Source organism: Trachypithecus francoisi, unplaced genomic scaffold (assembly GCF_009764315.1).
Source record: "Trachypithecus francoisi isolate TF-2019V2 unplaced genomic scaffold, Tfra_2.0 Lachesis_group14, whole genome shotgun sequence".
Classification (NCBI taxonomy): domain Eukaryota; kingdom Metazoa; phylum Chordata; class Mammalia; order Primates; family Cercopithecidae; genus Trachypithecus; species Trachypithecus francoisi.
The window spans coordinates 40,716,239-40,742,204 of NW_022681459.1; the positions used below are offsets into that span (position 1 = coordinate 40,716,239).

Below are 25,966 nucleotides of genomic sequence, written 5' to 3' on the forward strand. Positions count from 1 at the left end.
TATAGTATTTTATAGAACAATTGTCAATCAGTAGAGCATCAGGTGATTACATAATTATATATAGAACAATTGTCAATCAGCAGAGCATCAGGTGATTACATAATTATATATAGATTATCAGGATATTCTCAGAAGTTCATCAAGAACAGTTCTCTTCATGGATGGTCAGTTTGTTCTTCTTTCCTTGGTTACCCTTTTGAGGAATCCTGATTTTCTTTCTATGGAACTAGATAGGCAAGCTTAATGGTTAACATAACAAAGTCTTATTTCAGACTTGGTGGCTCTTGCGGTTACAGGTGCTAAACAGGACTATTGAAGTAAACCTGTGTGGCCTTGAGGAAAAGGTTGCAGGGACAATTACAGCAGCACAATTGTTTATAAGCTTTGAACTGACGCAGCAGTTTCTTAAAGTGTATAGAGTGCAAAGTTATATTTTAACATTGATTGTATAACTATGTACAACAATTTTTCTTTCTTTTGTTTAGGGCATCAAGTTTAACATCCTTGTCTTCTTTTTGTATCCCACAAACTCAAATCTTTTCATGGAATTAACCTTTTATTTATTTACACCATTCTTTCACTATATATATATAATCCCCTGAATATGAAATAAGATGGGAACTTTACCATGACAAATTGTGCATATAATTTCTGCCTTTAGGGAGATATCATATTTCCCTTTCTCTTATGTGTTCCCATCACATACCCCCACTGGCCATTAACCCATATGGAAGGGACAGGCCCAGGGCCAAATTTTCTGAGGGTAATGTGGTGAGATTTCTCTTCTATCTTTCCAGCTCATGGGTATTGCCTCGTTTTCCAGGATCTGGAGTGGGGGTGGGCAGTACTATTACCGAATGAGTAACACTCCCCAGACCTCACCGTGAATCCCCTCCAATAGTTGTCTGCATATATATGATCAACCAAATGCAAAGCAAAATAGCATAGATTATTTCAGGGATACAGGAGAGTCCCCCAGTGCCACCTGCTGCACAGGCCTTGGAAGTGGCCTTGCCAACATCCAGAGGGCTCTGAGCCTTGCTCAGGAGCAGCCTTATGCGATCAGGGTCCGGGCCGTCCCTCTCCTGCATGGCCTGCGCCAGGTAACCAAGGAAAGAAGAACAAACTGACCATCCATGAAGAGAACTGTTCTTGATGAACTTCTGAGAATATCCTGATAATCTATATATAATGATGTAATCGCCTGATGCTCTGCTGATTGACAATTGTTCTATATATAATGATGTAATCGCCTGATGCTCTGCTGATTGACAATTGTTCTATAAAATACTGTATAAGCCTATAGTAAAAATCATTCAGGGCTGTCAGCCCTTTGCTGGGCTGCAGTCTTGTCTGTGTCCTCTTGCATGTTGTGTCTGGTGTCTTTATTGTCTCTCGCCGCCTTGCCTCTCCCCTTTGGGGTACCCTGACCACGCCAGGGCTGGTCCCCGGCAGTTGGGACTACAGGCATCCACCAACATGCCTGGCCAATTTTTTATATTTTTGGTAGAAACAGGGTTTCACCATGTTGGCCAGGCTGGTCATGAACTCCTGACCTCAGGCAATCTGCCTGCCTCAGCCTCCCAAAGTGCTCAGATTATAGGCATGAACCACCGTGCCTGGCCAGGGTTATTTTTAATATAATTGTGGCTGTTTCAAGTAATGGTGCTTTGAGTATTTTTGTCAGTGGTTTTGGAATAACACAAGCACTCACTTCTGCCGAGTACACTATTAGAAGGGGGCATATCATTCATTGTCATAGATAATGCGAAACTTTTTCCAAAATGATGACACCAATTCATGCTCTCTAACAGCACACGTGAGTAGCCATTTCTCCAAATCCTCATTGACTCTTCGTTTTATCTCCTTCTAAAAACCATCACTTTGTTTAGTCTTTCATTTGTATAACGTATTACTTAAAATGTTTACCAAAAAGAAATGTTGTTTGACTCTAATGATGCAGCGCAGTAGGTTTGTTTACACCGCCTCACCACAGACACGTAAGTAATGCATTGCTCCAACATTCCAACAGCTACGACTTTACTAGGCAAAAGGAAATTTTCAGCTTTGTTATAATCTTACGGGACCACTGTCATACATGTGGTCTGTCATTGACCAAAATGTCATTCTGCCACATATGACTGTAGTTAATAAGCAGGTGCTTAAGTTATAAGAATGCAAATAATAATAGATATAAATTGAGTATCAGATCTTATATGGACACTTCTCTGTCTTGCCTCCTTGAAGTGTCACAATCACTTCGGGACAGAATTAGTTTAGTTATAGTCATTATACAGATGAGGAATGTGAGTCTCAGCTAAGTAAATTACTCATGAGACACACCATGAGTTGGATCTCTTTAACACCAAAGGCTAGTCTATGAACTAACATGCTACACTGCCTGTAGTGGCAAAGTAGACTTACCATAAAATGAAATGTGCTTCCACAGCTGGGCATGTGAGCTTAGTAAGCGCTGGTGTTACCCATTGCTCCATGGCTCAGAAATTGGTCTTGCTGAAACTCGGATGGAGAGGCTCTTGGTTCAGGGACTGAAAAGTTACAGGTTATATGAGCGCAATTGAAGGATTATGCTTCCATAGAGCATGTGGTTGTTCTCATGGAATGAGAACAGAGAGAATCAAAGAGAATCACCCAGAGCAATACTCTGTCTCAAAAAAAAATTGCCCATCTAATAGGTTAAAAATTATATACAGTCAACCACACTGATCTAAAATGTGCTTTTAGACAGTGATAGGAAAGAAGAAAAAAATTAAAATAGTTGATGTGTTCTATATGGGAGTCTGAGATAAACTGCTGTTAAATAGAATTTTATATGAAGTTCTTTAGGCAATAAGTAAAAATGGAAGGGAAACCTGATAGCAGAGAGCAGCCAGGACCACAGTTGCCTGTGGATGCAGAGACTGTGGTGGAGCCTGGAATGCACCAAAGACCACGAGTCCCCGTGGGCAGTCAGTTCAGTGACAGCACCGCTCATTATCTGATCTGCAGGCACCCCAGTAGCACATGGAGAGAACAGGGAGGCCTAAGATGAGTCCGGGCCATGGAAGGTCTCCAGTGAGGGGATCATAGAAGATGTGAAAAGCATCCTGGAGGGGGAGGTAGCCCTGCAGTTTAGTGGTCCAGTTTCCCTCACTGGTCTGACTTGGTATGGCATAGAGGGGCTCACACAGCAGCCCCCAGTATCCTCCCACTTCCCTAAAGGTTTAAACACACCATGATGTGTATCAGTTTCTTAAAGAGCACAATAGCGCGTTACTGAAAAATCAAAATTGCAAAGAAGTAGCCTCATTTCCTCAGGGAGCAGGAGGTGGTGAGGCTCCACTGGGGAAATGCTCAAGGCTAAAGAAAGATGAAGTCTGAGGACTGGCGGTTGGGGTCAGCCACGTGGAAAGCACGTTGTACCCTACAAGAGCAATCTGGTGGTGTGGTGCTGGGGAGGGGAGAGGGCCAGGACTACAGACCTGTGCAGGGATTCAGAACCAGAGGGCTCCTCCAAACAGGCACAGGAGATGGTCTGTAAGGACCTGTCCTACTCCAGTGAGGGTATGAGGGGCAGGGAGGGAGGAAAGCAGCCCCACATAGGAGGATGCCCAGGGTGAGGAAGCAGGTCTGAGGAGAGCTAGGTTTCAGTCCAAGCAAGAAAGGAAAGAATGTTCCAGGTAGTGGCTAAGGCCCTGGGGCCTCCAGGGAGCTTGGAAAAAAGGTTTCAGCAGATGGAGTAAGAAAAGGAGTATTCAGGGTCTTGAGGGGGAGGTGAGCTGAGCTTCTTACAGCCCCTGATGCAAACAGGGATGAAGGACATAGTGAGATTAGTCCTGAGTCTGAGGCAGAGAGTGGTGAGGAGGCTGTGAGTTTTGAAAAGGGAGGGAAGGGCCTGGCTGGGAGAAGGCAGGGTTCTGGACCATCTACAGTCCTGCCAGGGTGGGTCAGAGCCCAGAGAAGCTCACGGCTCCCTCTTGACACCTGCACTAACAGGTGTACCCCTGGTCAGGGGGTGCTCTATAGACTGCTGTGGAGTGAGGGAGAAGCTTCTCTTGGGCATAGGACCCCAGGAACCTGCAGGATAAAGGGCTCCAGGCTCCCTCAGATGCCTGCTGATGCGTCTCCTCTGAGGGGCTGTAAACTGGCTTCTTGGGTACCCACAATGTGCAAGGCACTTACTTTCAGTATGATGCACCTGGCACTGCCAAAATCATACCCACTTATGATAGGCACAATTAGTATCCCCACTTTAGAGCTAGGAAAACTGAGGCACAGAGCAGTTAATCAGCTTGCCCCAGGCTCCATAGGTAAGCAGTCGGTGTAGAGCTGGGGTCTCAACACAGCAGGCTCCCTCCACAGTGTGGGCTGATAGCCACTGGTTGTCCCACTACCCTTGTCCAGCCTCAGCTGTCTGGGGTGGCAGCTTGTGTGTTTGGGCCACAGGTGAACGATCAGTTGCCTCTTCCAGGCTGGCTCCCATACCTCCCCTGGCAACAGCTTGTTAAATCCCAGAAGCTGATAATGGTGTGGTAAATGGGCCTTGGAGAATGGAGGCAATAATTTGGTGCTCAGGACTTCTAGGTCCCAACACAGGCTGTGTTCTTGGCCCTCCCCTTGTAACAGAGGCACCTCTGTCCCTGGCTGATGAGTTCCCACATCTCTAATTTCTCCTCAGCCTGGACTGCAGAGGCAGGAGCCCAGGAGATGCTGGTGTGGAGGCTGCTTAGTGGGATGACATCACAGTGCACAAAGCTGGGAGCCTGCACTCACTGAAAAGGGGTTGTCTCTTCTTCATCCAGGTCGATGGCCATCCGAGGAGCTGACCCAAAGACCACAGCAGCACACACTGCAGGGCCCCCAGCTTTGTCCCTTGAGGTCTCCATCTCCTCTACATTCTTAATTGAAACTAACTACAAGGCCACCTCCCACCCATCCCCAGCACTGGGTTCGGCCTGTACCATCCAGGACCTGGTGCTTCTGGGCCTGGCATTTCACCTTTGGCAAGAGAGTAAGAAGGAACAGAAGGCCATTCCCACTTGAAATAAAGAGACTGAGCACATTGATTCAGGTGCAGAGGTGGCTGATCAGGTCTGACCCAATGAGGGGCTCAGGGTTTCCACTCAAAGACATCGATGGCGATCTGGGTCGCCTGCTGTAAGGTCTTGTCCTCGTAAGCCTTGCTGTCAGAGTCCTCCTCCAGGATACAGAAGATGTGCACGTGGGCCTGCACAACCTTGCAACCCTCAGGGGCCTCTGGCAGCGTGGTGAGGGCCTTGGGGGCCTTCAGGCACACCCTGCCCATGGATGAGTGTAGCAGCTTCAGGAGCAGGCTGATGGCTTGTGCATCCAGGGCCACATACTTCTCGGCAGGCCACCAACACGGAATTTCTAACAGCCTGTGGGGGCCTCTTCTTACCCCCTCACACCCTAGCCCTCTTTTGACCCTCGTGCCTGCAGTCTCAGGGGAGGTGCCACCCTGTCCCCTAGCTGCAGGGATTCCCTGATTCATTCATGTAGCGAGACACTGAGGCAAGAGCTGCGTTTCCCACCTCAGCACTCTTTTGGGCCAGGTAATTCTCAACTTGGGGCCAAAGCTCCCCTGCTGTGACCTTTGGGTCTGGAGCAGCAAATAGAGCAAAGCCTTGTCCTCAGGAGCTCCACTTGGGATGACACAGAAAGTGACAGCAAGGATGGTGGTCACAGTGGACACAGGAGGATGTGGGAAGGCTGGGGAGGCCGCAGTTTGAGAGAGAAAGCTCTCTCCTGGAAAGCCACTCTCCTGGTCCCACGGAAAGGGACCTCTGTGCAAACCTAAGAATGATGGGGCCGGGATGGGGCCTGGGAACATGCATTTCCACAGACCACCCGGGGTCTGGTTCAGGGGCCACACTTGGAGAAATACTCACCCGGGTCTCTAATGAGACTCTCAGAAGAAAGAGAAGCCAGGACTTAGGGAAGGCAAGAGGCCCCCCCAGCAAGGGGACATGACCACAGCCAAGGCAGGGACTCTGGGGGTCGGTGACCGGCCCATCCTCACAATGAGGGGCCCAGTGTGGGAACACCCCCCAACCACCACAAGCTCTGAGTCTTTGTGCTCCCCCAGTTTTGAGACCAGGATGTAGACTGTGATCCCGTGTGGCCTGGGGTGAGAGACAAGACACTGCGCCTCCGTTTCCTCACCTGTGAAGGCAGACATCGCCTCGCTGGAGGGTTGTCTAAATGTGAGGTTTGGAGACAATGCTTGGCACACAGGAGGCTCTCGATGACCGCTGAGTGTCAGGATCATCACCAGTGCTTCTCCTGTTCTCGCCTTCTTCAGCGAGAGGAGGTGCCCAGACCCTCTCCTGCATCCTTCTGCAGGCAGAGGCCAGCGGGTCCAGGATGAGCTCCTGGAGCTGCTCCTCTGCAGCTTCCACACCAGTGAGTGGATCAGACCCTTGCTGATGACACCGTGGGCCCCTGCATGACAGGAAAGGGCACTGAGGGTGGACCGGCCACACCCCCTCCCTTGCTGGTTGGCCTCAGGGCTCAGGAAGGATTTTGCAGAGCAACTGGGTGGGTTTGAAAAGAGAACTTGCAAGTTCCCTGTCACCCCCTGAAGCTGCTTGGCCAGGGGCCTGAGAAGCCAGCAGGAGGCTGTGGGGGAAGCCATGTCAGGGGCTGAGAGGGAAGGTTCAGAGGACCCAGGAAGGGCCAGCCTTTGGTCGCTGGCATCTCAGGGGACATCTGCCATAGCAGGGGACAGTGGCCTGAGAGGCAGCAGCCACCCCTGGGAGGTCCAGCAGCTCACTGCTGCGGGGCCAAGGCACACCAGGAGACCCTCCGCTCTTCCCTCCACCGCCCCAGAGTAGGGGAGCCAAGAAAGCCCCCCCTTCCCATCCAAAATATTTCAAAGGGGTTGGAGACTCACGCCTGGTCTGACGAGCCCTTGAGAAGAGCTTGGGTTCAACTCTGAGATGGAAGAGCTAGAGTGTAGGCCAGTGTCTCACATACCAAAAAGAGCTGTGCCCCAACTAAAAGCGACAGGAAGCCATAGGCTCTGGCCAAGGGGTCTTGAAGGGACCTGGGGCTCTGTGGGAAGGGGGGCTCCACATGGCACAGCTGGGGTACAGGTACTGGGAGACGTACAATGAGGCAAGGCTCCCCCATTAACAGACCCCACCTGGCTCCTCCCAGCTGGAGCTGGAAGCCTGGGAGGGAAGTGGTCAGTCCAGCCCCAAGAGCCTGTGGGGCAGGTAAGGGTGGAGAGAGTTTATGGAATGTTGAGGCCTGTGGAGGAGACAAGCCCGAGGGGTGAGGAGAAGCATCAACCCCTATAGGGGCCTGGACAGGCACTAGCTTTCACTAAAGAGTTACTGTTTTGTCCATTGTGAACTTCTTTGAATTACATTTTCTTTTCTTTTCTTTTTTTTTTTTTTGAGGTGGGGTCTCACTCTCACTCAGGCTGGAGTGCAGTGGCATGAACTCAGCTCACTGTGACCTCCACCGCCCAAGTTGAAGTGATTCTCCTACCTCAGCCTCCCAAGTAGCTGGGATTACAGATGCACACCACAATGCCCAGCTAATTTTTTTATTTGTAAAGATGGCATTTCGCCATGTTGGCCAGGCTGATCTTGAACTCCTGACCTCAAGTGATCAGCCTGCCCCGGCCTCCCAAAGTGCTGGGATTATAGGCATGAGCCCGTAATTAGCCCGTGCCTGGCCTAATTTTTATTTTTAAATATCATATTAAAATATTATTAACCTTGATTCCTGAGATCTCTGGCCCCTCTTAAATTTGGCACCAAGGCCAGCATCTCACTGGCCTCCCCCCAGTCCTCTGGGTAGGGCAAGAATGGAGGCAGCGACAGGATGTCCACAGAGGATGGTGGCTGCTGTCCCCACAGGGCACCCAGGCTCCTCCTTTCTCCCCTCCTCTCCCCCTCCCCCTCCCACTGCATATGTGCCGCCTCCACGCCCTTTCCCGCACTGGGCAGGGGCCACCTCCCCAAGCACCAGGTGGTGGGCTCCATCTGATGTTGTGGGGGCCTTCCCTGGGTCTCTGGGTCACTAGACCTTAAACCACAGTACCCTGAGGGTCTCTGGCCCAGGTCTGAGGATCCTCCATGCGCTTTGGAGATGAACGAGGCCTCTGCTATAACAGGAATAGATCCTGTTTATCAAAGCCTGTAAAGGCCAGACGTTCCTTTCTATGTTAGGAGTCCTGAAGAGTTGTTTCAGAGTGAGTGAATGACTGTCACCTCCTCAGTAACCCTGCCACTCTGACAGATGAGTACTCACTTGTCATACCTCTTGTTCACTTGGACTTCAACAATGATGTAATTTGATTTAAAAAATCATTCTATTCATGATTTGAAATGGAAATAACAAAAAGTACAATTACTATCATTTCAGCCACTAATTAAGCAAGTACAGAAGAAATCTATGACATTTGAGAAGAATCATCTGTGTACAGTAGCACCTTTCTCCTGATTTTAATGTGAACCACCACCAGCTGGTTTTGTTTTCTGTTTCTGTTTTTGTTTCTGTTTTTGTTTTTTTGTTTGTTTTTTAGATGGAGTCTTGCTCGGTCACCCAGGCTGGGTTGCAGTGGTGTGATCTCAGCTCACTACAATCTCTGCTTCCTGGGTTCATGCCATTCTCCTGCCTCAGCCTCCCAAGTAGCTGGGACTACAGGCGCCCGCCACCACGCCTGGCTAATTTTTTGTATTTTTTAGTAGAGACGGTTTCACCGTGTTAGCCAGGGTGGTCTCGATCTCCTGACCTCGTGATCCGCCTGCCTTGGCCTCCCAAAGCGTTGGGATTACAGGCGTGAGCCACCGCGCCCGGCCCCACCACCAGCTGTTTTAAGACTATCTCTCCTTTAACTGAATAAGAGGTCAGTGGCAAGGTTATGGAGTTACCGATGTTTTCCACTGTGATTCATTTTAATATATAGTTGAATTAACCATGAATGTAAAAAGTGTGCTTTTCTCCTTTATATGTTTTAATAATAAATTGGGTTTTTAAAAAATGCGGCCGGGTGCAGTGGAGCACACTTGTAATCCCAGCACTTTGGGAGGCCAAGATGGGCAGATCACCTGAGGTCAAGAGTTCAAGACCAGCCTGGCCAACATGGTGAAACCCCATCTCTACTAAAAATACAAAAAAAAAAATTAGCTAAGCATGGTGGTACTTGCCTGCAGTTCAAGATACTCAGGGAGGCTGAGGCAGGAGAATTGCTTGAACTCAGGAGGCAGAGGTTGCAGTGAGCCAAGATTATACCACTGCACTCCAACCTGGGCGACAGCGGGAGACTGCCTAAAAAAGAAAAAAAAATCATCCTGCTTTGATAAGAGATGGAAGTCTCTTCTGGACAAGGCCTGGTGCTGTCCCCGCTGCAGTCCCTGGAGGGAGAGCAGGGAGTCTCCTTGGGGCCGACGTGGAGTCTCTGAGGCACGAGGGAGGCTCCTGGGGAGAGGATGACAGGTCTGTTCACTTGCAGGCTGGACACAATTCCTTATAGGCTACCCTCTGGATGTGAATTCTAGATCCAAAGGTAATTAACAGCAGACATTCCTCTAAGACTATGTCTATGTATAGTTGTGTTGGTTTGAAAAGTGTTTTGGTCATTTGAGTCTTCATACTTAGTAAACAAAAATAAATGGAAAAAAATTCTGAATTTCTAAAGCGGTATCAGTGGTGTAGATACATTTTAACATCAACAAAGTAAGAGACGGGCCAGCATCTGGGGGGCCAGTAGGTTTTGTCCCCCTTCCTCACCTGCCTGTGTCACTGTAAGAAGCGTCACTGGTCCAGGCACAGGGGCCCAGAGATGTGAAGAATCCCTGCATTTTCAGGGGTATCTTTGCTTCCAAAGAAGCAGCTGGGAATGCTGGAGCCCTGGTGCTTATTTAAATGTGAGTGGTAGCTCAGGAGATGCTGGGGAGGGCTCCCTGGCTTCTGCCATCTCCAGCGTGTCCCACAGTCACCAACACTGAAGCCACTGCTCAGGGTGCAGGGGAGTCTGGCAGTTGCTCCCAGGGTTGCAGAGAGGGAGGGCAGCCGAGTCAGCACAGGCTGGAGAGGGAACCTGCAGACACAGTCAGTCACTGGGCTGGGTCAAGGACCAGGGTGAAGATTCTCAGGGCCAGACCCAGAAGAGATGAAAAGAGTCTGGGGGCTTCCCTGGGTCTCTGAGGCCTGTCCCTACCTGTGCAGTGAGAGAGGGATATGAGGAGGAGAGGAATCCAGGCTGTGGTGGACACAGCCCCTGACCCTCACAGTGGGGCTGGGCTGTCTCAGGCTTGTCTAATTTCCCTCCTGCCCCCAGGGAAAAGAAGGGGCTGTTCATGCAAATTCACTTCCCCTCTCCTGGATCCCTCAGACCCTACCTGATCACTGATTCAGGAATCTGAGAGGGGACCTCAGGACAGAGGAGGCTGAGGGAGGGGCTGCTCTGAGTGCAGGCCCAGCAGCATTGTGCAGGGAGCAGCTGTTGGGAACACACACACAGGACTCTGCCAGGCCTTGAGAGCACCAGGCCATTGGGTCACATTCGGAGCACAGGGGAAAGCTCTGACTCTGCCAGCTGGAATCCAGTGGGGCTCACACCTGTAATCCCAGCATTTTGGGAGGCCGAAGTGGGTAGATCACCTGAGGTCAGGAGTTAAGAGACCAGCCTGAACAACATGGTGAAACCCCATCTCTACTGAAATACCAAAATTATCCAGGTGTGGTGGCAGGCACCTGTAAGCTACTTGGGAGACTGAGGAGAATCGCTTGAACCCAGGAGGCAGAGGTTGCAGTGAGAGGAGATTATGCCATTGCACTCCAGCCTGGGCAACAAGAGCGAAACTCCCTCTCAAAAAACAAAGGAGTGAGCGCAGTGGCTCACACCTGTAGTTCCAGCACTTTGGGAGGCCAAGGTGGGTGGATCACGAGGTCAGTAGTTCCAGACCAGCCGGACCAACATGGTGAAACCCCTTCTCTACTAAAAATACAAAAATTATCCGGGCATGGTGGTGCATGCCTGTAATCCCAGCTACTCAGGAGACTGAGGCAGGAGAATCTCTTGATCTCTTGATCCTGGGAGTCTGAGGTTGCAGTGAGCTGAGATCGCACCATTGCACTCCAGCCTGCACAATAGAGTGAGACTGTTTCAAATAAAAAAAAAAAAAAGGAACTCAAAGTATCACTTGAGTACTAGTCTGGTTTCCTTCATCTGTTGCAACTTGCTTGTGCATCTGGTTCAAGACCCTCTGCACTCACCTGGCCTCTCCTCCATCATGAACAGTCTCACTGCTGATTGACATGTGTGGCCTGCACAGCCACCAACCCAGTGGACACACACAGTACAGAAAATGAGGACTGGGAGAAACACAGCGTATGATTAGTGGTGGTTTTCATCAATAGGATAACTTTTCTCCAATCTTCTATAAATGATTATATTTTTGACATAGGAATACTAAATAGAATAGAATGCTTTTCCTGGAACTGATCCCTGTCCTCTCAATTAAAGTTGGCTTTCCATCAAGCACGAATCCTCTACAGCAGATGGACGCAACAGCAGCATATGTGGACTCACGGATTTGGAAGATGTAAAGAAGATAGTGTCAATTTAGTTGGACTTCAAACAGGGCAGGAGGACAGAAGGAATGCTACGATTGAATCACCGCATAGAGATAGAGCCATATGTAGACTATTGGTGTTACATTAGGTGGCATTTAGCTACAAGGCCAAGAACTCTGTTTCTCATTCATGTCCTGCTTTTTCTTTCCTTTTTCTCTTTTTTTGGTCATGCTTCTTCTGCCAAAGAGGACAGCAGCAGCTCTCTTCCTGCTTGACGACCAACACCACCATTCACTCCAGCCACTGCCCAAGTCAAGCAAACTCTGAGTAATTCATGAGCAGCACCACCAATCTCCTGAGAGTGACTCTGTGTCCTCCAAATTCCCCAAGGTCTATTGGAGAAGTCTTCTACTGACAAATCAGAAGAGGAGAACCCAGATTTTGCCAGTAGGAGGTTGCTTGTCTTATTTGGAAATGTGGCTAAAGAAGTTGATATCCTAGGTTATCAACAATGCTCTGCAGGCTCTGGAAGCAGATGCATTCCCTCTAGGTGGTGGGGGCTTGTGTGTATGGGTCTTGGAGGGTGTCTGGGTATGAATGTAAGTGGGAGCACTGTGCTCTCTGCCAAAGCTCCAGTGTCCTGGGAAAGGAGAGAAAAGCATGGCCTTGAGCACATTTCAAGCCTCCTTGCCTTACCCCAATCATGGATTCTGGGATGAGGCTTCTTCCCTAGTTCTCTAAGTAAGCAAAACTTTGAAAGCAAAGTCTAGTGAAAAAAATGTCAAGAAGGAAAAGTCTATTTGATTCATAAACAGTTGTATAACTTTTTTTTTTTTGAGACAAAGTCTCACTCTGTCGCTCAGGCTGGAGTGCAGTGGCTCGATCTTGGCTCACTGCAACCTCTGCCTCCCAGGTTCAAGTGATTCTTGTGCTTCAGCCTCCCAAATAGCTGGGATTACAGGGACCTGTCACCACCCGGCTAATTTTTGTATTTTTAGTAGAGGCGGAGTTTCACCATGTCTCAAACTCCTGACCTCACGTGATCCAATCGCCTTGTCCTCCCAAAGTGCTGGGATTACAGGCATGAGCCACTGCACCCGGCCTAGAGATGAATGACTCTTAAACAAAACATGAATTAACCAAATCCAGGGACACAGAAAGCAAAAAAAAAAAAAAAATCACCACCAATTTTGGTGTGTTCCAGGAATGCAAGATTGACTGACCATTAGAAAATCAAGGCTCACATCTGTAATCCCAGCACTTTTGGAGGTTGAAGCCTGCGGAACCCTTGAACCCAGGAGTTCGAGACAAGCCAGGCCAACATGGCAAAACTTTGTCTCTACCAGCAATGAAAATGCAAAATTAGGGCATAGTGGCACACACCTGTAGTCCCAGCTATTCAGGAGGCTGAGGTGGGCGGATCACTTGAGCCTAGGAAGTGGAGGCTGCAGTGAGCCAAGATCACGCCACTGCCCCACAGCCTGGATGACACGGCCAGACCCTGTCACAAAACAAAGAAAAGAAAAAAGAAAATCAAGCAACACAATTCACCACACTCACAGAAAAAAGAAGAAAAGTCACTCACCATCTCAGTAGATGCAGAGAAGCATTTGATAGAATTCGCCAACATTCAGTTACAATAAAAATTTTCGGCAACTGGGAATGAAAGGAAACTTCCTTAATCTGATAAACTGCGGCTACAAAAACCTACGGTGTCATGCTTAAAGGCACAACATAAAAAGCCTCCCTTTTGAGATGGAAACCAAGCTAAGAATTATTTCATTATTTCCTTTCAGTAGTATAGGGGAAGTCTTAGCCAATGTAATAAGGTGAGAAAAACAAAACCCATAAAGATTGGAAAGGAGGACATGAAACTTTCTTTGACAGAGCAGGAACATCGCCATCTTGGACAAGCACCGTCATTTTAAAGTTCACCTTGATCAAAAACTGCCTAAATCCAAAGGGCATCAGCCTAATGGCTAAGGTCAGCATGACCATAAACCGCAAATAATCTCTCCGACCAGAAACATTCTAAACCCTCCCTGACTGGAGACATGCCAGCCCCGAGATAACCTCCCCTCCGGCCAGAGAGACATTAGCCCCAAGATAACCTCCCCTGGGACCAGATTTCCAACCCCACCATAAACTTCTCCCCCACACAGAAACATTCCAAGCTAGTGATAAGCCCTCTCACCCTAAAAAAACCAATAAATACTCTTAGTTTGTAATAGAGCGCGCCCCTAACCGAAATCAGCCAGAAGCCCCTCTCAGATTTATTCTCCAAAATAAATCTGTCTTTGACTGTTGAGCCACTTTTCGTGTTTTGTTCCTCTTTCTTTAACTTTTACAGTCATTATTTGTAGATACTCGAGAAACTTAGGTGAATGAGAGCAGGTCATTGTAATACAGAAGTTATTAAAAATAACTTTTAGGCAAATAATAAAGGTAAAGGTTCTTGGTAAAAATTTTCCTGTAATAAAAAACAACCCCCAAACCATCTCTTTTCTAACAACAACAACAAAAAAGAGCAGCTTAAAGGGCCTAGCCAGCAACCTTTAATATGCAAAGACCAGCCATTAAAAACTGGGTTCACTCAATATGGCAATTTCCACCATCATCTGTCACCAGGTGTATCAAGTGTCATGACCACCTCCAAATAACACCATGTGTTCAAAACATGGCAATGTGCATTTGCATATTAAAGGGCTAAAGTAAAAGGGCCAGTTTTTGCTGGCTAGGTAAATAACACACCTGATCAAACCAATCCCCTGAGCCTTATGCAAATCAAACACCTTCTCCTCCAGCATCCCAATAAAAGCAACCACTTTTCTGACTCACACATGGATTCTAGTTATTCAAATTCCCCTCCCTCTGTCCCTGTACGGAGAAGCTTTTTCTCTCTTCTTTTTTCTTTCTCTTTTTCTCTCTCTCTCCTCTCTCTGTCTTCTGTATTTATTTTTCTTTCTTGCCTATTACACCTTTTGCTCCTTAAAACCACTCCACCAGCCTGACCAACATGGTGAAACTCCATCTCTACTAAAAATACAAATATTAGCCAGGTGTGGTGGCATACGCCTGTAATCCCAGCTACTCAGGAGGCTGAGGCAGGAAAATTGCTTGAAACCAGGAGGCGGAGGTTGCAGTGAGCTGAGATCATGCCATTGCATTCCAGCCTGGGTAACAAGAGTGAAAACTCTGTCTCAAAAAAATAAACTAAAAACAAACAAAAAACCACTCCATGTGTGTTGGTGTCATTAATCCTATCAGTACAAAACAAAAACCCTGGTGTTCCTCCAGTCATCAAAGCTGCATCAACTGGAATCAAGGAATATATGCAAAAATCAATGGTATTTCTACATTACCAGCCACAAATTAAAAAACCTTTTCTGAAGTAAAATCGCTTGTAGTAGTGTAAACCAGAAAGCATCTGAGACAGGTCTCAATCAATTTAGGAGTTTACTCAATCAGTTTAGGAGTTTACTTTGCCAAGGTTAAGGACAATGCCCAGGAGGAAAAAAAAAAAAACAGAATCACAGGAGCAGCCTATGGTCTGTGCCTGTCCCCAAAGGTGATTTTGAGGGCTTCAAAATTTAAAAGAGAAGGGTGAGTTGGGAGGATTGCTTGAGTCCAGGAGGTCGAGACCAGCCTGGGCAACATCGTGAAACCCCATCTCTACAAAAAAAACAAAAATTAGCCAGGTATGGTGGTGCATGCCTGCAATCCCTGCTATTCAGGAGGCTGAGGCATGAGGATCGATTGAGCCCAGGAGGTGAGCCGTTGATTGCGCCACTGTACTCCACCCTGGGTGACAGAGTGAGACCCAGTCTCAGTGTCTGTTTCTCCCTTGCACGCTCTCCCTCTCTATATATACACACATATATACGTATATGTATATATATGTATATACACACATATATATACATATACACACACATATACGTGACCAAACCCCGTCTCTACTAAATATACAAAAATTAGCCGGGCATGGTGGTACATGCCTGTAATCCCAGCTACTTGGGAGAATGAGGTGGAAGAATTGCTTGAACCCAGGAGGCGGAGGTTGCAGTGAGCTGAGACTGCACCATTGCCCTCCAGGCTGACTGAGGAGCGAAACTGTCTCTAAAAAAAAAAAAGAAAAACTTGCATTTTTGAACAGGCGCAGTGTCTCCTTCCTGTAATCCCAGCACTTTGGGAGGCTTTTGTGGGTGGATCACTTGAGGTCAGGAATTTGAGAATAGCCTGACCAACATGGTGAAACCCTGTCTCTACTGAAAATACAAAATTAGCCAGGCATGGTGGCTCGTGCCTGTAATTCCAGCTACTTGGGAGGCTGAGGCAGGAGAATTGCTTGAACTCGGGAGGCGGAATTTGCAGTGAGCCAAGATGGTGCCATTGCACCCCAGCCTGGGCAACAAGAAACTCTGTCTCAAAAGAAAAAAAAAAGAAATGAAAAACGGAAATTTTTTCTTTTTTTTTAGATACAGGGTCTCACTCTGTCACCCAGGCTGGAGTGCAGTGTTGGGATCACGGCTCACTGCAGCCTTGACATCCCAGTCTGAAACAATCCTCCCGCCTCTGCCTCCTAAAGTAGCTGGAACTGCAGGTGCGCACCAGCATGCCCGAATATTTATTCATTGAGAGATGAAGTCTCGCTCCATTGCCCAGGTCGGAATGCACCGGCACAATCTCAACTCACTGAAACTTCTGCTGGGTGCAAGCGATTCTCCTGCCTCAGCCTCCCAAGTAGCTGGAACTGCAGGTGTCACCACCACGCCCAGCTAACTTCATATTTTTAGTGGAGTCGGGGCTTCACCATGTTGGTCATGCTGGTCTTGAACTCGACCTCAGATGATCCACCCGCCTCAGCCTCTCAAAGTGCTGGGATTACAGACATGTGCCACCATGCCCAGTTAATTTTGTATTTTCAGTAGAGACAGGGCCTTACTATGTTGGCCAGGCTGGTCTTAAACTCCTGGCCTCAAGTGATCCTCCTACCTCAGCGCCCCAAATAGCTGGGATTACAAGTATGAGCCATCACGAGTGGTCCTATCTTGTTGCCATGGGTGACAAGGGTTTCCTGAAAAGCTGGGACCTTTTGTCACACATGTGGCCCAGGAGTCGGCACAGCTGAAGGCAGATCCAAGGAAAGGCAGAACAGTTGCAGGCCTGGCCTCTGCCTGTGACTGGAGAGCGAGCTAAGAAAATGACTTGTGTTTCACTTCTGCCAAATCTTGCACAGGAATCTCTTGTGGCTCACCCTAACCAGAAACACGCAGGAAACGGAGTTCTGGGAAATGTCATGCCACCCAACAACATGGTGGCTGGCAAAGAGCAAAAAGGAGAAGGCTCCGAACACCAGTGACTGCGTGGGGACCCAGGCTCTCTTGTAGGTTGGTGGTGGCGTCAACTGGTACAACTCTAGATAGAAAATGCTTGTGCCATTTAACCAGCCAATCTACTTCTGCGAATTTCTCCTCCAGGTTAACCTGAACTTATTGACACAGCACAACAGTGTTTAAAGAAGCTAAAGGCTGAGCACAACTTCAATGTCCCCTAGCCTGGGGTTCGTTCCCTGCATTGTTTAGATTTTTTTTCACCTTGTATACACAGTATTTATTTTCCACACTAATGAAAAATGTAAGGCCATGTTTTTATACCTGTGCCTCTGGTGTATTGTTACAGGGACTGTCGACCTAAAGAAAGAAATTGAGGCAAAATTAATACAGAGTTTATTTGGGCCAAGGTTGAGAACAGTTGCCCCAGACACACTTCCAAGTGTGGAGTGCTTGGGGAGTGCTTAATTCAACCTCTGTTACAAGCAGTCTTTTTTTTTTTTAAAGAGATGGTATCTTGCTATGTTGCCCAGTCTGGCCTCCAATTTCTGAACTCAAGTGATCCCCCCAACTCAGACTCCCAAAGTGCTGGGATTGTGAGCCACTGTGCCTGGCCCAAAAGCAGTTTTTTTTTAAAGGCAAAAGAGGATAAGGAGGCTGGACATGGTGGCACATGCCTGTAATCCCAGCACTTTGGGAGGCCAAGGTGGGTGGATCACCTGAGGTCGGGAGTTCAAGACCAGCCTGGCCAACATAGTGAAACCCCATCTCTATTAAAAATACAAAATTAGCTGGGTGTGGTAGCATATGCCTGTAACCCCAGCTACTTGGGAGGCTGAGGCAGGAGAATCACTTGAACCCAGGAGACAGACGTTTCAGTGAGCCAAGATCGCAACATTGCACTCAAGCCTGGACAACAACAGCAAAACGACATCCCAAAAAAAAAAAAAAAAAAAAGGAAAAACAAGTCAGCCAGGAGTGGTGGCATGCACCTGTGGTCCCAGCTATGTGGGAGGCTGAGGCATGAGAATTTCTTGAACCCAAGAGGTGGAGGCTGCAGGGAGCCAAGATCGCACTACTGCACTGCAGCCGGGTGACAGAGGGAGACTCTGTCTCAAAACAAAACAAAAAACAAGAGGATAAGAAGTGGGCTATAAAAAATATAAAAATTAGCTTGGTGTGGTAGCACATGCCTGTAATCCCAGCTACTTGGGAGGCTGAGGCAGGAGAGTCACTTGAAGCTGGGAGGCGGAGGTTGCAGTGAGCACAGATCGCACCACTGCACTCCAGCCTGGGACAAGAGTGAGGCTGTCTTAAAAACAAACAACACAAATAAAACCCACGCCAAGTCTCTGCTTAATACCAAGCACCATTCCAAACCCTGCAGTGTTATCCTCATCTTATCCATTTTATGCAGGAAACTGATGCAGAAAGAACAAAAGGATGGCCAAGGTCACATGGTGGTGAAACCACTAGTTTTTTTTTAGACAGTCTCTCTCTGTTCCCCAGGCTGGAGTGCAGTGGCACGATCGCTCACTGCAACCTCTGCCTCCCAGGTTCAGGTGATTCTCCTGCCTAGTGGTTAGGACTGTAGGCACCCCCACCATGCCCAGAATTTTTTTGTATTTTTAGTAGAGATGGGGTTTCACCATGTTGGCCAGGCTGCTCTTGAACTCCTGACCTCAGGTGATCTGCCCACCTCAGCCTCCCAAAGTGCTGGGATTACAAGCATGAGCCACTGCACCTGGTCATGTTTTTGTCTTCCTTATTGTTTGGGGGGGGTTCACTAGAGATTTGTCGTAAGACCTGAGACTGGCAGTTCCTTCTGTTGCACTCCCTGTAATATACAGGGGTCCCGAGGATGGGGTGGTGTGATGTGGAGGGAGGAAAAAAGTGTTTTCAAGTCCTGTGATAACTCTTCTAGGAGTCCAAGGCCATGTGCTGTGACCTCCAGGTGTGCCTCTCAGTTTTCCCCTCTTTGGTGAGACTAAAAGGATAGAGGTTCGGCATTTCCCTTTTTCCAGGCTGGCAGTGTCCTGCAAAAACAGTTTTCCTTGAGGGCAGTTTTATCTTTTTTTGAAAACATTTTTTATTTTCAAGGGTTTTGGGGGAGCAGGTGGTATTTGGTTACATAAGTTTTTGTGAGATTTTGGTGCACCCATCTCCTGAGCAGTATACTGAACCCAATTTGTAGTCTTTTATTCCTCACCCCATTTCCATCCTTTCCCCCTAAGTCCCCAAAGTCCATGGTGTCATTCTTACGCCTTTGCATCCACAAAGCTTAGCTCTCATTTAGGAGTAAGGAAACTAGTATACTCTGCGCATATTTCAGAAGCAGCCCTAGAAATAATGAAATGTCTCCTGGACCAGGCCAAGGGCCCCACTGCCCTGCACAGCCTTGGCACACTGCTCCCCACATGCTGGCCGCTCTGGCTCCTGTCTCTGATCAAAGGGTCCCAGGTATAGCTAGAGCCTCCATCTAGATTTCAGGGAATGTATAGGAAAGCCTGAATATCCAGGTAGAAGCCTGCCGCAGGGGCAGAGCCTTCACAAAGAAACTCTATTAGGGCAGAGTGGAAGGGAAATGTGGGCTTGGAATCACCACACAGAGTCCCCACTGGGGCACTGTCTAGTGGTGCTGTGGGAAAGGGGCCACTGTTTTCCAGACCCTTGAATCGTAAAGCCACTGATAGCTTGCACCCTGCTTGCACCTGGAAAACCTGCAGTCACTCAATAACCTGTAAGAATAGTCCAGGAAGCTGAACCCTGCAAAGTAAGAGGGACAGAACTCAGCCACAAATGCATAGTCAACCGATCTTCAACAGAGCCGACAGAAACACACATCGGGGAAAGGCCACCCTGTTCAACAGTAGGGGGAAGGTTGGATAACAACAAGCAGAAGAGTTAGACTGGGTCCCTGTGCTCCACCAAATACAGAAGTTACCTCAGGATAGATCAAAGATTTGCACATAAGACCCAAAACTCCAAAAATACTACAAGGAAACATGGAGAAAACTCTTCTGGACCTTGGTCTAGGCAAATAATTTATAGCTAAAATTTATAGCTCAAGTCTGACATGGGGAAATTATCCTATAGGATGAACTGGAGGATGGCCTAGCAGACCTGTGTTCAGCAGAACCCTGGACAGGAGACCAGGGGACGCAAAAGGCCAGGCTCCTACTCGCTGTGCCCCCGCGGGTAGTGGGGTTGCTAGGGTCAGAGGCCGGCCCAGACTTGCACCTGAAGCCAGCCTTGTTTGCAGTGGCACTGGGTCCCCAACTTGTAACTGGGGGTGTCTACTTAATGATCCCCCACGGGTGATGTGATTGAAACAGTGCCTCCCAACAGAGTTGCTCCTCATGCTGGGTTCCTGTCATTATGGGGGTGCTCTGCTTGGGGGGCCCCTGGGGTTCAGGCCCCCACATCTCACTGCTGTCTGTGGTGCTCAGGGCCCTTCTCATTGCCGCTTTGCTGCTGAGGGATTCATTTCTGAAACCCAGAGCTGGGGCCACCTCTCTGTTCCCAAAGCCTGTAAGTGCGGCTGAAACCACCAAGCTTGAGGGGGCTGGACTCCTGCTGCCAAATGCTGAGCAGAGCCGCCTAATGCTGGGGAGGATATTGGCTGAGGGAGGGGTTTGTGGGCAGCAGCTCACAGGCAGAGGCAGTGGATGGGTCAGGATGGGATACAGCCAGGGGTGCAGCAAAAGGCAGCTGGGTACTGGCAGGGGTGCCCAAGGTGGAAGTGGTGGGTATTGAACCCCCTATGGCTGAGTATGCTGTGGTGCCCCGACCTGGCTGGCTGGAGCAGAGTTTGAGGCCGGGGCTGGAGCTGGAGATGCCAGGCCTAGAAACTGGAGAGAGCTTCTACAGGTGGGGGCTCCATGCTGCTGCACATCCGGGATCCCAGATGCGGCCTGGACTGTGCTGCAGTCTAACAGAAAGTTTCAATGTTGGAGTGAAGCCAGAGAACCTCAGGTCAGCCAGGCCGGTGGTGTCCTTGGCTGGGACTGTGCTGTCGCTGTGGGGCACCAAAAGGGCCTGGGTAGATAGAAAGAAGCTTCCACCGGAGCCAGCAGGAGGCCCCAGGAGGACAAGCTGAGAAGGGGGACTGGTATCCATGGGGGTGACCTCCAAGTCAGTTGTTGGCTGGGGAGCCAGTTTAGCAGATGCGCTGGCTGCAGGGCTGGAACTGGCTCCAGATACAGCAATCCACAGACCATGGCAGAGAGGACCACTAGAGTCGGGGGCAATGTGGGGCTCTGTCTGGAGAACACAGGAAAATCCATGCACTTTGGGGATGGGAATTCCATCCTGCTGGTGCTGAGAGACGGGGAAGGCAAAGCCAGCTCTTGCTGCAGCTGTGGTTGAGGCCCAGGAATGTGAAGGGTCTCTGTCTTCCTCGTTCAGAGGGGACCCCCACGTGGGGTTGACTGTGAAGTGGGGAAGGGGCTGCTGAAGCAGCTGCAGGAGCAGGAGAGGCAGGGCTTGGGCTTCTCCTGGTGCAGTCCATGCTTGGGGCTGGGGAGGGGGCAGGGGTCAGCAAGGTGAATGGTGCCGAGGCCCGGGAGTGGGAAGTGGTGGCAGGAAGGGGATCGGAGGAGAACAGGGAGCCTGGTGAGCTGTGCTTCCTCCCAGACACAAAAGGCATAGAGGGGGGCCCTGCAGCAGATGTTATCAGGGCCACTGGGCCCAGGTAGTCCTGGCACCTGTGTCTCTCCTGTTGTGCATCCATGCTGGGTGCTAGAGCTGCAGGAGGAAGATGAGCTGCCCCTGCTGTGGGCGAGGACAAAGCATGGGAATTCCAAGAGGCTCTGCATTCCCAGATGGCCTTGGCCTCACCCCGAAGTGCACTGTTGATGCACTGGGGTGCCACCTCCTTCTCCTCCTCACATCCCCTTCCTGCCACCTCTTCCTACCATGCCGGCACATCCACGCATCCATCTGAGAGCTGGACCAGGCCCTCCCTCCCACCACCAGTCAATAGCCCATTTATTAAATTTGCCTTAATGTACTCAGTTTGCAGGAGCCGTTTCCTGTTGCCATCATGACAGTATTCACACTGTCTCAGGTCCAAACGCTGCAGAGTGGAGAAGGTTGTCCACTTACAGCTGTGGATCTCAAAACTCAGAGAGGTTAAGCTCCTCTCCTGAAGTCACACAGCCAGGAAGCTGGCTGTAAACCTCTTACCTTGGGAAAGAATCTGGAGCTGCTGATGTTAAGTGCGCATGTAGTTCTCAGCCTGAGGGACGGGCTGGGAGAAGTGAGGACCTCTCCCACCTTTGCTACCCAGTACTGGATATATCTCCCCAGAAGTCTGATATCCCAGCTATCTGCTAGAATATCTCCCCAGGAGTTAATGACAGGCTGACAGCCTAAGGCCAGGAGATGAAATTGAAAAGGCTGGTAATTAGCAAGGAGGGTAACAGGTTATTACCCTTGAACACTGCAGAAAAGGGCATTGTCTCCATGCAGGAAGAGAGGAGGCTGCACACTCCTCCAAACCCATCCCGGGGCACAAACCAGACTGTGGACAGGGGGAAGAGGGCCAGGCAGCCCTGGAAGGAAGAGCTGGAATTCAGCTCACTCTTTTCCCATTCCAGCCTCTCAGACGTGGGCTTGGGCTTGATCCACTTTGAAGGCTGACAGATGCCAGGGAGTCTGGGGTGGTCCCGAGGCAGTGGTGGTCTGGGATCACTGTGGCCTGTGTGCAGGAACTTTATGGTGGTGAAGCTCATTATTCACTTTTTTTGGGCACTCACTATGCTCCAGGAACTGTGTGTAACCACAACAACCCTGATGATGTAAGTCCCCAAATTATTCCATTTTAGAATGGGGAAACTGAGGCACGGATTTTTTCTTTTCATATAATCTACCCCAGGTTACTCAAAGGTGGCCCTTGTTCTAATGGGCCCTTGTTCTAATGAACACCTTGTCTCACAGCAGAAGCTGGAGGCTATTTTGAACCAAATGATAAAGTAAGAGACTATTTATTTCAACATGTTCCTTTCAAAGAAAAAAATTTAAGTTCAAGGGTACATGTGCAGGTTTGTTATACAGGTAAACATGTCACGTGGGTTTGTTGTATAGATGATTTCATCATCCAGGTACTAAGCCTATTAGCCAAGTTATTTTTTCTGCTCCTCCCACCTTTCATCCTCCGATAGGCCCCAGTGTCTTGCTCCCCATTGTGTCCATGTGTTCTCATTATTTAGCTCCCACTTGTAAGTGAAAACACGTGGTATTTGTTTTTCTGTTTTGCATCAGTTTGCTAAGGATAATGGCTTCCATCTCCATTCATGTTCCTGGAAAGGATATGATCTCATTCTTTTTTGTGGCTGCATAGTATTCCACGGTGTATATGTACCACATTTTCTTTATCCAGTCTACCATTGATGGGCATTTAAGTTGATTCCATGCCTTTGCTATTGTGAATAGTGCTGCAGTGAGCATTGGTGTGCATATTTTGTTTTTTGTTTTTTGTTTTTTGTTTTTTTTTTTTTTGAGACGGAGTCTCTCTGTCACACAGGCTGGAGTGTAATGGTGCGATCTCAGCTCAATGGAACCTCTCTGCCTGCCAGGTTCAAGCGATTCTCCTGCCTCAGTCTCCTGAGTAGCTGAAATTACTGGTGCGTGCCACCACGCCCAGTTAATTTTTGTGTTTTTAGTAGAGAAGGGGTTTCAACATGTTGATCAGGCTGGTCTCGAACTCCTGACCAGGTGATCCACCCGCCTCGTCCTCCCAAAGTGCTGGGATTACAGGCATGAGTCAGCATGCCCAGTCGCATATGTCTTTATGACAGAATGATTTCTACTCCTTTGGGTATATACCCAGTAACGGGATTGCTGGATCGAATGGTATTTCTGTCTTGAGGTCTTTGAGGAACTGTTGCTGTCTTCCACAATGACTGAACTAATTTACACTCCCACCAGAAGTGTAGAAACATTCCCTTTTCTCTGCAACCTTGGCCATTCTAACTGATGTGAGATGGCAGCTCACTGTGGTTTGATTTCCATCTCTCTAATGATCAGGGATGTTGAGCTTTTTTTCAAATGGTTGTTGGCCACATGTATGTCTTCTTTTGAGAAGTATCTGTTCATGTCATTTGCCCCCTTTTTAATGAGGTTTTTTTCCCTTGCAAATTTAAGTTCCTTACTTGAACATACTTTATGTGCCAGGTGCTTTTATAGAATTCTTATTTAATCCTCTAAAGAGCATTATTACTCCATTTTAAAGGTATATAAACTGAGGCTCAAGGAGTTTATGCAATTTTCCCCAGGGTCACACAGCCAGGAAAGGGCACTGCTGGAACTCAAACTAGGCCTCTCTGATGGCCTGCCTTATAGCCCTTATAGCCTCCAGTCCCACCCAGAACTGGGGCATCTGAAAATCAAGGTGCTAGGAAACCCGTGAGAAGGGATTCCTCGGCTTCTCCGAACTTGAGGAACAAAAGAAACACCGCACTGGGAGTTAGCAGACCTGGGGCGCCCGACGAGACTGCACCAATCACACCCAAAGGGGGTCTTTCAGGAGACGCGGGTCCACAAAGGTCCAGGTGGTCAGGAGGCTTTTATCCCTGCGCAGCATCCATTCTAAGGGGTGCTCCAACATTTGCTTGCATTCCTCCAATGATGGGGAGCTCATTCCCTTTGGAACCAGCAAATTAGCATAAAGAACAGGGTGTCAGGGGGCAGCTGAGAGAGGCTGAGAGCCCAGTATGTGGAGTCACTGACTTGGGGTCGAATCCTCAGCTACTCACTGTATGTGTGATGTTGGGCAAGTTTCCAACCTCATGTGGATATCTGTAAAGTGAGGTGGGTGGTAACCAGCACCCCTCCCTCTTAGGGGTAAGGTGAGAGGCCTGAATGAGATCCTGGAGATGGTGCCTGATGCACAGCAGGGTTTCTTCAAATGATAGAGGAGCCTGAGATGACACGGACTACCCAGGAGATGCCCATGAGTGTCAGGTGAATGGCCAGCTGCTAAGGCATCCTTCAGCTCAGTGCTGCCTTCCCTGGGCTTCCCACCTCCTGGCTAGTCGGGACCTAGCTGGCCTCTGAGACTGCAGCCCAGCCCTGTCCCTCCACATCATGCCTCTGAGCACCTGCCCAACCACCTCCAGCCCCACCCTGCAACCATTCAGAAACCAGCCCCACCCTCCCTCCCTCTCTCTACCTGCAAATATTTAAACAGCATAAAAACAGGATTAATCTCAGGAGGGACTCAGGGCAAGTGAGCGCTAATTCCAGGCAGGGAAACCCAGGGCAATCTGTGAGGCAGGAAGGGGGACTTCTGGGTCTCCTGGGCCTGCCCTGTCTTCTCCAGTCCTCTCACCTGCCACCTGTCCACACCCTCTGCTGCTCACCTTGAGTCCTGCCAGGTTCCACATTAACTTTGCTACTCGTCCCTGCCTCCCCACACTGGGTTGACTTTACTCCTCTGAACCCGAGATGAGACTCACATGCCCCAGGGTGCAGAGCTGTCATAAAGATTGCAGAAAATAGAGGCAGAGCCTCAAACAGGACCCAGCACACAGCTGGTGCCAGATCAAGGGAGGCACTCTAGGCGGGGGGGGGGGGGGGGGCGGGGAGAGTGTGGGGGAGGGGGGACCGGGGGGGGAGCAGGGAGGGGGTAAAAACAAAAACAGGTCAGTCTCCAGCTCTGCCATTGGCTGGGTGACCTCGGGCCTCAGTTTCCTCATCTGTGAAATGGGGATGGTACCTGCATCACCTCATAAGACTGCTGTGTGAGGATGTCATGAGCAAAACACACACAGCACTCGAACAGGGCCGGGCACACCATGAGGGCTAGAGACAGGGTAGTCCCCAGAAAGCCACATCCTCACTCCATTCTGTAGTCGGCTCCAAAAATCTCCCCCTCGGAGAGCCTGCCTGATCACCTTGTCTAAAACAGGGCCTCACACCTGCCATCACTACCCTTTTCCTCTGCTGCGTACTCTTACTTAGGACTCATGCATTTGACTTCTCTTTATACATCTCTGGGCTTATTCATTTAGCCTCCATCTCTCTCATGAAGAGCTTCAGTCCCTAGGACAGTGTCCGGCCACACAGCAGGAGATCAG

At 49.1% G+C, this 25,966-nt stretch overlaps 1 long non-coding RNA gene across 1 annotated transcript; it reads left to right on the forward strand.

The window, feature by feature from the left end:
* Positions 1-233: 233 nt before the first annotated feature.
* Positions 234-25,966, forward strand: LOC117096009. The gene is made up of 3 exons (XR_004442309.1): positions 234-1,103; positions 20,415-20,421; positions 25,956-25,966. It is a non-coding gene; the product is annotated as an uncharacterized LOC117096009 (long non-coding RNA).